General features: G+C 35.5%; 1 long non-coding RNA gene across 1 annotated transcript in view; it reads right to left on the bottom strand.

Moving 5' to 3' along the window:
• Positions 1–588: 588 nt before the first annotated feature.
• Positions 589–14,730, bottom strand: part of LOC141373313 (uncharacterized) — a 37,965-nt gene continuing 23,823 nt past the window's right edge. The window contains exon 4 of the long non-coding RNA XR_012379191.1: positions 589–763. This is a non-coding gene — a long non-coding RNA (uncharacterized lncRNA). The remainder of the gene's footprint in view (positions 764–14,730) is intronic.

Raw genomic sequence — 14,730 nt, 5'->3', positions numbered from 1 at the left:
AGCACTTGGAAAAGTTTTCTTTACTTATACTGTCTTTATCATTGAACAAAAACAAATGAGTCAATTGTGTCCATTTGAACACCCTGAAAGTCTATGATGTCTATACAATGCCACATGGGAATACAAGAAGCTCTGCTATCAGAATCTAACCACAGATGAACTTGACTCTTGAAAATATAAAATCAAACTTGGGAAGCACAGCACACTCAGTCTGTATCTGGCATGACAAAGTATTTTCAATTGGGAAGAGATAATATATGGCTCTCAGGATCTTTGAGGATGATGTCACTGGGTATTCTCCCTGCCAGCCATGTTATATACTTACAAGTCAACTCATTTTACCGGAGGAGTAAAGAAAAAAGTACATTGTGTTAACCAAAACAAATGAAACATAGGTCTATATTGTTCGAGTTGTGAGTTGAAATGCTTCTCTAGAAAATAAGTTGAAATTGGAAAAAAGAACCTAGATATAGAAGATCTAGTTCTAAGACATTAAGAATTCATCAAGCACATAGTAGAACAGAGATAAAAGAAGAAAAGCAACAAATTGTCATATGCAGTGAATTTTATATGCAGCTGAATATAGAACCATCTTGGATGCTTTGCCTTCCTTTGTTTTTCCACACCATTTTAAGGACGACCTTGTGCTTTTAAATTCTGATATCATGTTCAAATGCCAGGGGTGGGGGTGGGGGAAAGAAGAGGCAGAATAAGGAGATGCTGGTCACGGGTTACAAAATTCCAATTATAAGATGAATAAGTTCTGAAAAAAAAAAGATGAATAAGTTCTGGAGATTCAATTGTATAGGTTGATGAATAAGATTGTATTTTATACCTGAAAGTTGTTTAGAGAGGAAATCTTAAGTGTTTTCATTACAAAAAACCTAAAGTGATAATTATATGAGGTGATGGATTTGTTAACTAACCTTATTATGGTAATCGTTTTGCAATATATACCTATAACAAATCATCATGTTGTACACCTTAGATTTACATAATGTTATGTGTCAATTATATCTCAATAAAGCTGGGGGAAAAAAGAATGTACTATCAACTCTTACCTGAATTTCTAACCTGCTGGCTAGACCTACAGATTTTGGATTTGACAATTCCTATAATCATGTGAGCCAATCATGTGAGCCAATTCCTTCAATGTAAATAATTCTCAATCTCTTTCTCTCCACTTGGGTCACTATTTTAATATTAGGTTATTTTGATATTTGAGGACAGATCTAATAATTTTTTCCTACTCATATTTAAGGAGTATAAAGGCTATAATTTTAGCTACTCTATTATAGACATTATATATATAACAGACATCATATATATATATATAATAATGTCTATATATATATAGACATCAATCTTCTCACCACAGTATTTCTGATATCTACCTGATCTTTTCTTTTACTACTGGCCTGAGTTTTTTCACCTCAAGGATGTTTCTTATTATTTACCATTTTGTTATCCATCAGCTCCTTTCAATGAAACCTAATCTATTCCAGACAGGCTTTCCATCATGCTAGAATTCATTCTTTTCTGTCTTCTAAAGATACAAAATATATTTGTCTTGTGCATATTTTAAGCACAGAAAGGACACATAGTACACTGATTAGAAACACCCAAACTACACCAGTCAACCACACTTTAAAATCTGTCCTCCCCACTTAGCAGGTGTACGTACCATGGACAGTTAATTAACTTCTCTGTGCTTCATTTTTGTTATCAGTAAAATGGGGCCAGTAACAAACAGTAACTTCCTGAATCTGAAAAGTAAATGAGTTAATAGATACAGAGCAGTGAGCACAGCGCCTAGTACCCAATAATCACTTCGTGGATTTTAGTTATTATTATAACTTATTGCAGTGATATTTTTTTTTCCTTTGGGAGAACCATTAAACTACTTTTGTAGTATTAAGGACCACAATGTGATGACCTACTTAGTTTTCCCATGTTAAACATATGCCGGGGGCACCTGGATGGCTCAGTCATTAAGCGTCTGCCTTTGGCTCAGGTCATGGTCCCAGGGTCCTGGGATCAAGCCCCACATCGGGCTCTCTGCTCAGTAGGAAGCCTGCTTCTCCCTCTCCCACTCCCCCTGCTTGTGTCTCTCTCTGTCAAATAAATAAATAAAATCTTTTTTTAAAAGGATTTTATTTATTCATTTGAGACACAGAGATACAGAGAGAAGAGAAAGCAGGAGCAGGGAGAGAGGCAGAGGGAGAGGGAGAAGCAGGCTCCTCGCTGAGCCAGGAGCCCGATGTGGGGCTCTATCCCAGGACTCTGGGATCATGACCTGAGCTGAAGGCAGACGCTTAACCATCTGAGCCACCCAGGCGCCCCAATAAATAAAATCTTTAAAAAAAACATATGCCAAGAAAACATCTGGAGATGAGCTTGAATCTCAAATAAATTGTGGAGGACAGCAGACGGTAGAAATCCAGTATTATATACAAACAGAAAATCATCCAACAAGATGATTCGTATGATCCAACAACAAATATCCAGTGTAAGCATTAAAGATAAAACAAAACAACACACACACACACACACACACACACAACCTATACTTATAGCCTCAGAATAGGAGGAAGGAAGGAAGGAAGGAAGGAAGGAAGGAAGGAAGGAAGGAAGGAAGGAAGGAATGATGGAAGCATATGTGAGAACTGATAATATTGCTATGTCCTTGGATTGGAGGATTTAATATTAAAAACACTTTCCAAAATAGGTTTAACATAATTGTGGCTATATAATAAATATTACTTGAATGACAAAACTAAATATTAAAGAATATATTAAAATTACAGGAAATAAAATTATGTGACATTGAACTGTAGCCATATCACGGAAACAGAGGAAATAGTCCTGAAACCTTATAAAGTCTACATAAGAACTTAATAAAGAGGCAACACAATTTGAAGTGGGAGAAATTGTTATTTTCCTAAATGATGTGGTAAAACTGATCAGCTATGCAGGAGAATATTTTAAAGCTTTCCTCTGCAGCTAACTGTAGAAAGAATTTTAAAAATCAAAATAAAATAGCAACAGTTGTTTGAATTAAAAGAAAATATTGACAAATACGATTTGACTTTTAGATAGAAGGCTTCCTTTAGAAAAATAAAGCCTGGGAAAAATGACTTAATCTAAAGGAAGAGACTGAAAGATTTGGTCACATAAAAATATCCAGCTAAAAATATTGAAAACACAGACACTACTACACACTCATGGAATAACTAAAGATGTGGAAGAACTGTTCTCTTCTATACTGCCAAGGAAATACAATTGACACAGCCACTTCAGAAAACATTTTGACATTATCTACTAAGTTGAAGATACAAAATCTTGAGAACACAGCAATTCCACTGAATAACCCTAACAGAAATGTGGGCAGATGTGCACTGAGTTGTTGACGTGATTTTTCATGGCAATTTTTGTCATGATACTGGCTTATAGCAACAAACATGAGCCTCACAAACATAATGAAATCAGCCAACACAGAAGAGTACATACTTTATGATGCTATATAAACTTCCATAACAGCTAATAAAAAATACAGCGTTGGAAGTTAGAATAGTGGGTGAAGGTAAAAGAATGGTGCTTGGAAGGGACAGAAGATACATATAAGGTGCCGGCAAAGGTCTAATTCTTGAACTAGCCTGTTCAATGCATTTGTTTTCTGATTACTCATTGAGCTGCCAATGACTGAGCACAGTGAGGTATCAGAACTGGGCCATCTCTGCCCCACTGAGGATTCCTCGAATGTGTAATATTTGCTGTGGGGTTTTTCCAGCAGCCCACCCAAGACTTTCTTACAGATTCACTGAAGTCTGAAGCTCTCACTACCTGATTCTCTGTTTTCTTTTTCTTCTGTCAAAAGTGTCAGGCCTGCATCATGATCTGAGTTCTCCCTTTTCACTTATTTTTTTAATTTTTATTGTTATGTTAATCACCATACATTACATCGTTTTTGATGTAGTGTTCCATGATTCATTGTTTGCGTACAACACCCAGTGCTCCATGCAGAACGTGCCCTCTTTAATACCCATCACCAGGCTAATCCATCCCCCCGCCCCCTCCCCTCTATAACCCTGTTTGTTTTTCAGAGTCCATCGTCTCTCATGGTTCGTCTCCGCCTCTGATTTCCCCCGCTTCATTCTTCCCCTCCTGCTATCTTCTTCTTCTTCTTTTTTTTTCTTAACATATATTACATTATTTGTTTCAGAGGTACAGATCTGTGATTCAACAGTCTTGCACAATTCACAGCACTCACCATAGCACATACCCTCCCCAGTGTCTATCACCCACACACCCCATCCCTCCCACCCCCTCACTCCAGCAACCCTCAGTTTGTCTCCTGAGATTAAGAATTCCTCATATCAGTGATGTCATACGATATATGTCTTTCTCTGATTGATTTATTTCACTCAGCCTAATACCCTCCAGTTCTATCCACGTCATTGCAAATGGCAAGATCTCATTCCTTTTGACGGCTGTATAATATTCCATTGTAATATACGTACCACATATTCATTATCCATTCATCTGTCAATGGACATCTTGGCTCTTTCCACAGTTTGCCTATTGTGGACATTGCTGCTATAGACGTCGGGGTGCACATACCCCTTCGGATCCCTACATTTGTATCTTTGGGGTAAATACCCAGTAGTGCAATTGCTGGATCATAGGGTAGCTCTATTTTCAACTTTTTGAGGAACCTCCATACTGTCTCCCTTTTCACTCTTGTTCCCTCTCCCTTGGACCCTTCATAGATACTTGCCTGATAAACTTCTTATATTTCTAATTCCACCTTGGGGAGTCTGCTTCTTGGAAGACTTGCATTAACCCTACTGGAAGCAAGGGTGATCAGATAGATACTTGTAGGGAGTAAGACTTTTTTTTTTAACTGGATCACTTCCAACTTGAAAGGAAAAATCCATCTTCTGTGACATGTAGAGGCAAAGGATGCCTCTGGAAGAAGGTTTCCTAATTCCATAGAATTTGCTAAAATATTATCTTGGGAAAGTGTCCCCAGGGGCAGTGAACCTCCCTGGTGATGCAATGATTCAGGTATTTCAAAGGTATCAAAGGAACAATCTACACTGACACCTTGCAGAGGAATAATGAAATATGGAGGAAAATGAAACCACTAAAGATGAAGTGTGACATTCAGTGGGCATCTTTGGTGGAGTCCAAAGAGGAACATCTCCTGCAATGGGAAAATAAACCCAACTGATGGTCAAACACCTATAAATAGAGTTGTAGACTTCCCGATAATACTGACTGCCTAGGCAAGACAGATCTCTCATGCTAAGGCTAAAGGCCAGGTTAGAAAACTCTGAGACCCTGAAATACAGAATAGGGAGATGCTCCCATGGATTGTGGTTGCAAGGATCTCCCTGAACCCTCAAATCCAAAAGAGGTCATCTATAGTGGCAACCCTTAAATCTACATCTTCAATCCTCACATCTACTCTTCAGCCCTGTAATCAAGACTCCAAATTCAGCACTAATGGATAATTAACCAGAATTTTTGTGTTAATTCGATCAAAATATCGAGAGAGAGAATCCATTTGGCTAGCGACAGGGGTAGGAGATGGTGGGTCGGGAACAGGCAGGCAAATCAAAAGATGTCTATTATATTATTTAAAAGTGTAGTGGGGTTGTGGTATATGCAGTTTATGCACACCGAGGAGCAATTAAAGCCTCAGGTTATGGAAGCCCAGTAGGAGCATGAGCACAAGCATGGGGAGAAGACTGTTGTGAAAGGTTCAAACACTTGAGTTTGGTCTCAACATCATACAGTTGCAATTGTCAACAAACAGGTAAAAAATTAAGTCTTGAGGAAATTAAAAAGCAAAGGTGAAAATTCCGTATGTTTAAGGAAAAGTTGAATCATCTATCATGACAAATATTACATAAGAGTTAAGAAAGCTAAAAACTCAGTCTAAGAATACATTGGCCTGCCAGAGGCCAAGTCACAAAGTAGAATAGGAACGCTTCATCACTCGAAGTTATTCTGCATGCATATAATGTCAAGTATGACTAAGAAAAGCACTAACCCTCTTTATTTTTTCTTCCCAATCAGTATTCAGTACACAAGTATAGTATTTATCATATCCCATTGGAGAAATGTGTACCTTCTTAAAGATATAATTGGGAACAAGTTAAAATTGCTGTTTGAATTAGGTGCAAAGGTGTGTTCCTTGTTAGCCAAAGGTGAGAACATATGGTTTAGTTTAAAGAACATGATGACATTGAGACAGCAGTTGGCCTCCGGTATTTTGGCCTCGCTGCGTGTGTTTTGAGTACCTTTACTTGCTGAATTATGATATGTGATGTACATTGCTGATCAGATGGAAACAAATCACTGGGTGTCCTTTTTTATTTCTCTGTCTTCAATCAGCTGTTTTTAGCTTCAGCACTTCTTTTAGTATAATCCCTTCATGTTTCTCCTGAAGCTGTATTTGCATGGCTAATTGATATAAAAAGGTGGTAAAGTACAAAGGGTGTGATTATTTAGGCTTGTAAACTGTTTGTCACTGTGTTATTCTAGAATTGTCAAGGAGAGGAATATAGAGTTTTCTTTCTTTTTTTTTTTTTAATAAAATAAAACACAACCATATGTTTTTGTTGAGGATCTTCCTATCTAGCCATTCTGGAAAGCCAGTTTTCTGAAAGGCAGATGAACAAATACTCTAGAACATATTAAAAAAAATGGAAAGTTAAGTGAATTTATCTTTATTTTAAGGGCACCAAGTAAACAGCTTTTAAAAAAGGAAAGCCCATGAAATTTTGGATGCATTTATATTTATGCTTGATATATAGTGTACTTGAAGCTGGTTCAGCTAAATATTTGAAGAACAAGTAATCCCACAACTATATATATAAAATCTTCTAGACTATGAAATGTAGGAACACTCCCAAAATTGTTTTATAAGGTTGATATGGTCTTGATACTTAAGCCAGAAAAAGACTGTGTGTAACAAAGGAAAATTACAGGTCAATCAATCTTACTTTTGAAAGAAAAATTAAAGATTCTACACAAAAGAAGATAATATTAACATAAAAATCCATCCTACTCTATTTGGTTTTAACCTAGAACTTCAAGGATGTTTTTGTAGACAACTTCTATGCCAATTTAATATCCAGTCTTCTCTTCTTGCCTGCTAATACAAATTTTATTTACTCAGTAATTTCTCCTTTAAATTTCCCTTCCATATCTTCCCTTGCAAGGATGCCATTTGACATAGTTATTTATGACCAATGAGATATTATAAAATCTGCCAGACCATTTGAGTGTAACATTTTTCTCTCCCAGTGAAAGGAGACAGAGGGTTCAAAAACACCCTTTTCCATCTCTTCATTTCTTGAATGATGACATGATGTCTGAAGTTCTACCAACTACTTTGGGAAAATTCAGTAAAAACATGAGGATGAAATCCAATAAACTAGAATGGCAGAAAGGCACTGTGAAAATATGAAGAAAGCTTGGATCCCTGATGACATGTTTAAGAAATGAATCAGCCTTATCTACTAGCTACGTCTTAACTTATTCTTATGTAAGGAAAAAAAATGTTTAAGTTGATGTTAGTTTTGTTTTCTATTGATTTGCAACTGACAGCTCTCCAAAATGGTAAATTTTTTAACTTGAATAAATGTTCTTCACTACATAAGATAATAGACCCAATGGATAAAATCCAGATGATCCTTTTAATAGATGTAGAAAAGACATTTAAAAAAAACCCCACCATTTTATAATTAAAAAAATCAAAGTAGGAATCAAAAGAAACTTTTAAATCTGATAAAGGGCATCAGCTTGAAACTTGAAGCAAATATCATAATTAGTAGCAGAATATTTGAGACATTAATTTTAAACTCATAAAGTGGATTTAAACACAAAATAACACATGCGATAAGATTAGACTATGCCAAAATTGTAATATTGACTTGTAAACATAGATGAGTGCTAAATAGGGTATTTAGTATTTTTTCCCAAAGTTTTGGTTGAACTTCCAATGCAGCAAGAATATTAGAGAACTACACCAATATTCTAAAGAGATATACAGCTAGACACTAACATGCAGGACTTGTCTAATCCTCTTCAAGTCCATTAAAAAGCTACCCTATTCCCTCATTCCATAGAAGAGATGGTCTAGATTATGCATGAATGTAACTATTTGTTCTTAGTACTCTCTATGCTCAAGGTGAAAGATTTTCTGTAGCTCCCTGAAAGGACAGTAAGTTGTCCACATTCCCAGTGTTTGTCACGGCAGGCAGTACTGTCCTGCTGCACAACTACGGGGGTCATTCTTTCAACTCGTTCAGTGCACATCCAGTCCCATAAACTATAAAACAAATCCACTCTGGAATGAATGCATGTGTTCTTGTAGGTCAAGCAGATGTCGTGATACACAACTGGCATCACTTAATGTGATCTCACCAAGGAGAACTAGCTGCCTAAGGGAAGAGAACTAGCTCTGGAGGAAAATTTCCTGAAGGCAGGAGCTAAACGTGGGTTAGAAGACACCACCAGAGAGTTAATATTAGGGAATTTCTGTGTGTACATCCTCACAAGAGAAGTTTTGAAGCATCCATAGAAGCCTTCGGAAGAGAGAAAATATGGATGATTGCCACACTGGGACACACTGACAATGAAAGTCTGAAAATCATCCAACCTAGATGTGAAGAATTTTGCTCTCTTCCTCCAAACTCTATTTTTCTTTGCTCTATTTTTCTCTCAGTTCAGGAAGATTTAAAGATATTTAAAGAGAAGAAGTAGACAACACAACAAAACAGACACACAAAACCCAGAGTTTTAACTCTTCTACCGTGGTGAGTTCACTAGCCATGAACTGAACTAAATAGAGGGGAAAAATGAAGCTTGATTTAGACATACATTTGAAGTTTTGGGTTAGATTGGAAATTTAAACCCCTGGAGAATTATGATAATTATCCAAAACAAACTTGCATTTATAAATGAATATGATCCAAAAGCCAGGAAACTCCTGAGTCCTCATTATCCAAAAACTGAGAAAAGAGATTTGACACAACACATAGGCATTAATGAAGAGAAGGAAAAATAAAGCAAATTTTGTTTGCATTCCAGTGAGTTCAGAAATATCAAAATCTGGAAAAATTTTAAGAAATTCCAAATATTTTTAGAAACTTGAAACATTTTAACATGTTAATCTGTTGGTGTGAATAAATAATATTAGACTCAATTTATAAACAGTGAAGCCAGAATCTAATTTTCCTACAGTCATCATGATGATGAGAGATAATACATATTTGTGTGATTCCTCGTTTATTTTTACGTCTTCTAAATATTTTTGACAAGCTATCCATTCTGTCTGGTTTCTTATCTCATGTCTTCTATTTGCATTAAAGGATTAAATCTACTTTGGATTAAGACTTGGTGAATTAAGTCATCCATGCTCACCCTGAAATTTATCCACATCTTGAGTAAATGTGGGGGACATGTGAGACTAGTAGTAAGCACATGTCAGGGAGTTGGTATTCCTTTTCATATCTCATCTTTTTTAACCCTGTGAGATTAGAGTTTTGAAGTCTTTCAGACCTGCACTGACCAGATAGAGCTACATTAGTGGAATTTCCTTTTTCTTAAGTGTGCTTGGCTATTCCAGAGGAAGAAAAAAAAATCTCATTTTATAACAAATGTGGATTTTAGGACCATTATGATTAAATAAGCAAGTTAGGCAGAGCCTTATGATACTCATCAATGACACCAAGATTATAAGGTTGGAAGTCATGTCTGCAGTTCTCAGATAAAGAAAAAAAAACAAAGAGAGGGAAGAAGAAGACAAGCAAGGAGAAGGGAAGGGGATGGAGGAGAAAGAGATCACAGACTGGCATTCTGATTATCCTAACTGAATGTTTATGGATGACACAACTGAGTGTGTGCTACAAAATCATGTTTTCTTCTGGATTCTGAGTGTCATACGTTCAGCTGAAAGGGTTTAAGAGCATACCAATTTGATAACAGATTTTTAATTTATTTTATTTCTAAAATTTACCCATCTGGTTAAATATAAAGTCAGAACCAAGGGAATAAATTACTTTCACTCCTGGTGTTTATTTTGGATATTTTCTGAGTTTGCTCCCACTTAGACCCTCCCCGCCTTAGTTATTAGTTCTATGTGAGAGGAGTGTACGGTGCTGGCTGGAAGCTGCAAAGACCTCCCTAGGTGGAAGAAATGAGTATTGGCCAAGGGACAAGAACAAAGAACATTTGGATTACGACTGTGTAACAACAGAGTCTCACTCATTCACAGTGGCTGTTCAACTATATGAGCTGTGATGTTTACATGTTGATATCAGCTCTGCCCTGGTTGGTTGTTATCCTAGGATATTTGCAGGCTTTCCACTTTCAAATACATGTAGATAAATAGTTCCTCTCAGGACAACTGGCATCATCCTCTAAAAATTCCTTCACTGTCTTTGACTGCCAATGTATGTTTCTTCCTAACTTGTTCAATTCAGAACAAACCTATCCTGGGTTTAATGTCTCTGTGCTATTCCTCCACCAGGATAAACAATGTGAAACACAATACCAACTCTTCCAAGAAGATTGTTCTATCTAAAACAGGCAAATCGCCATCGAGGGGCAATCAATATTCTATTTTTATTAACATTTAATATTGATTTTCAAGGACAAACTCATGCATTCTTTGATAATTAACCATATTTTCTTACTGTTATAAAGCTTGAGTTTTTGGAAGTCCTTGGTTAACCAAAAAATAAATAATATTTCTCTTAATACAAATTTTGTTTCACTTCAAAAAAATAAAAATTATGACATTTTTGATGGTTTGAAAGGACAAATTGTCCATTGGACTGAACAATGCATCATTTGTCTCTTTGAATAACTTTATTTCCAAGCCCTATGTAACCCTTCATATTTGGAAGTTGTTCACTAGAGCTGTGAATAATGATATCATTCATCTCCTGTCTGAATCAGATTTAATTAGTGTGACTTACATTTATTAAAGAGCATTCTACTTCCGTCACCAATTGCTTTTGCAGCTTCAGTACTGTCTTATTAAAAAAAAACACAGACTTTAAAGTCCTTTTGATCATCTTCCAACAGTGGCCAAATTACTTCAATCTTGGCTGTATCTACCACTTAAAAAACAAACTACATATTCAAATTTGTCATCTAATGTTTTATCTGAAAATGTGTATTCTAAATATAGTAGCAGGCTCCTAGTGGATCTAAAATGCCATCTTACTTCAAATTGGAAGACATGTGACTCATCTTTGATTAATCATATTCAGAAGTCAAGAATAGAGATGATAGAGATGTACCAGGCTAGTCTCAAGCCCATTATATTAAGTCAGGAGATTAAGTAAAAAAAAAAAAAAAAAAAAAAAAGACTTTTTGTCTGTGAGAAATAAGGGGACAAACAAGATGCTTGGTTTTCAACTAGATAAAAGATCAAAATACTCAAGATATGACCTTTGTTGATTTAAAAATGAAACCCAAAGTATTACATTATATCTTAACATTTCAGTATGTATAAAGATGACTGATTTAAAAACTCAAGTTAATTTTATTTCTTCATATTTATGATCATTTTATCTATAAAATATAAGCTATGCTCTCTCTTGTGTACCTGGCACTACATTAAAATATTATTCTTTTCAAATTTGTAAGAGTTTACTTATATTTAATTACTATGACTATCCTCATAGATTTTGCTATTGGTTTCTCAGTTCAAAGGAATATTTTCTCAATCAAAAGTTTTCATGATTACTTTTCATAATATTGCCTTATTATATCATCAGTAGGGTTTAGGACCTAATAAACATATAACTTATTTTAGAATAGTGATGTTGTGACATATTACAAGGGTGTGACATTAAGTATTTTTAATAATATTATTCAACAAGGAAGTATTTGCTTTTTCTAGCCTAATATATTTGGATATTCATATTAAAAAATCTCCTTGGATCCTATGGACAAAGTCACATATTTCAGCTGCCTTCTTTAGGACATAAAGTAAAACACAGAACTCCTACCATTTCCCTAATCTAAGGAAAATCTGGTCAAAAGCCAAATTATACTGAAGTGCTTGCTATATTTAGATCTTAGAATGTTTGCCAAATGTGTGACTTGCTTTAACTGTGTATATTGTTCAGCCAAATGTCAACAATTATCATTTCATTATACTGAAAACTCTGGCTTTAAGCCTCCTCTTGCTACAGAACACATCCATGCTATCTAGAAAACTCATTTTATGTAATTATGTGTCGGTGGGCATGGTTACTAAAATAACTAAATATCACCCAACCACCAAACAGAACTTTGCACTCATCATGTTTTATCTTTCAGTAGTATTAGAGGTCAGTGAGAAAAATATCTCCCTTTTAATGATGCGGAGATAAAGTAGGAAAATGTGCAAAGCTCATAATATGCCTGTTATCCTTGTTCTCAAGCTTGGATTTAAAAGACCCGGCGTTCAAGTACCATGGATAAGGTTTTAGAAATACACCACAAATCCCAAAGACTTAAATGGAGGACCCAGTGAGAAAATAAAAGAATATGTGTGTCTTTGTCCAAAAAGTAATTCTATTTTTTCAGGGATGGCCAATCTCTGGTCAAGCACCAGCTTGGAAATGAGAATGATTATAAAGATAAAGCACACATCTTGCCGCCCAGACCAGCTGACTCAACACTTCAGATTATCGGAGTAACATGTTAAGTACAGTACAACTCACAGCTTAAAATTTGGTACAAAACATCACTCTGCTTTCTATGTTCATAAATAATGAGATTATTTTTTACAAAGTGTTACTTTAACATTTTAAAGCTGTATTAACTTTCTCTATACCAGGCACTTTTCAGCCTAATTCCAAGTTTGGGGCTCAAGTTTTATAAACTTTTTTTGAATGTCTGCAAAATTTTGATAGGATAAGCTTGAGTATATTTGGATGGCGAGAGGGTGGGGATTTGTTTAGAAAATGTATATTCTCAATCAGAGTCTTCCAGGTGAATTGATCCGTCCAAAGGCTAAGAACCCTGCTTTGTTCCATTCTCTTCTGGTATCTGGCTGCTTTCTGGCGTTGTACTCTTCCCTCATTGCCGGTCCTAGTGCAGTTAATTGTGCTCTGGGCACATGTTCTGAATAGTTGAAATGAAAAGTTCCATTTTAATTGTTTTGGCCCATGAGGTAATTTAATAGTGATCTGGGTAAATCCTAAAACACTATTTTTAACAGGGCAACACCCTAATAAATATACTTCCATGGAGCTTTGTTAAATAAATCTGCAACAGTATGCCACTTGTTTCTAAAACCATTTTCTATTTTACATTACACGGATGTGAGAAAATTGCCATTCTAACAATTATAATGAGTTCAAATGTCTCCAGTCTCAGAACAAAACCAGATGTAACTCATAGGTAAGTTTTTTTAAGACCCCTTAAAAAATGACGTTTCCCTCCCCTCCCCCACTCTACCTTCACTCCACAGGTTCATTGTGGTGTAAGCAACTTGAATGTTGTTGATGTTTTGTGAGTATAAAATCCATGCAAGAAAGATGTATTAAATATCATTTGTAGGGTTAGTTGAATATATTACTAACAATATAGTTTTTAAAATTGTTATTATTCGGTTATCACTTTATTATTGCTTTTGCTCTTCTAAACCTAGAGATTGGGAAAGAAACTAAAAATATACTTTCCAAAGGATTCATTAGAAGCCCAGTTCATGCTTAATGCAGTTGTCAAAATATTCTACTAAGCTTACATTATTATAGAGGTTTTCATAATACCTACTTTCTTAAAAAAAAGAATTGAAATGCCAGTAATTTGGACTTAAATAGTTATAGCTTTTTATTTTTATATAATTATAGATTTTGAGAAGAATTACAAAACCAGTACAAAGAAGTCTACTAAACCCTTCACCCAGATTCCCTTAATAACATCTTACACAATCATATATCTGTTAAAACAAAGAACATAATTGTTATACATTTATAGAATTAAACTACAAATATATTTGAATTTCACCAGTTTTCCCACCAGTTCCCATCTCCTGTTCCTGGTTCCCATCTAGCGTCCACATTGTATGTACTTGTCATGTCTCCTGTGTTTTTTGAATCTGTGAAAGTCCCTTAGTCTCTCCTTGTCTTTCATGACCTTGGCACTTTTGATTAGTACTGGTCAGTAATTTTATAGAATGTCTGTCAATTTGCATCTGCCTGATATTTCCTCACAATTGTACTGAGGTTATAAATTACTGCGAAGGGTGCGTTGGAGGTAATATGCCCTTCTTTTTGCATCATATCAGTGGCCCCAGGTTGTTGATGTTCGGCATGCTCCCACCTTTTAATTGTTTCTTTGCTTTGAGCACTTCCTTAACGTCTATCATCACAAGATACTCCATGCTCATCATATGTTATCTCTGACCTAGTCCTAGAATCATCCATGTCTCCAAGAAATCCTGGCTTGTTTGTTTGTTTGTTTGTTTTTTTAGTTTATTTAAATCCCAGTTAGTTAACATGCAATGTAATACTAATTTCAGGTGTACAATTCAGTGATTCAACACTTCCATACATAACCCACTGCTCATCACAAGTGCCCTCCTTAATCCCCATCACCTATTTCACCCCCACCTACCTGTCCTCTGACAACCATTACTTTGTTCTCTATAGTTAAGAGTCTGATTTATTTTATTAGAAAAGGATGTTTTCTATGATAACTGGGTGCTAA

The sequence above is a fragment of the Callorhinus ursinus genome, unplaced genomic scaffold, assembly GCF_003265705.2.
Source record: "Callorhinus ursinus isolate GAN/ISIS: 27379988/994484 unplaced genomic scaffold, GSC_fseal_2.0 scaffold1, whole genome shotgun sequence".
NCBI classification, from domain to species: Eukaryota; Metazoa; Chordata; class Mammalia; order Carnivora; family Otariidae; genus Callorhinus; species Callorhinus ursinus.
The sequence above is the reverse complement of the archived record's forward strand: the minus strand, read 5'-3'. Positions and strand labels throughout refer to the sequence as shown.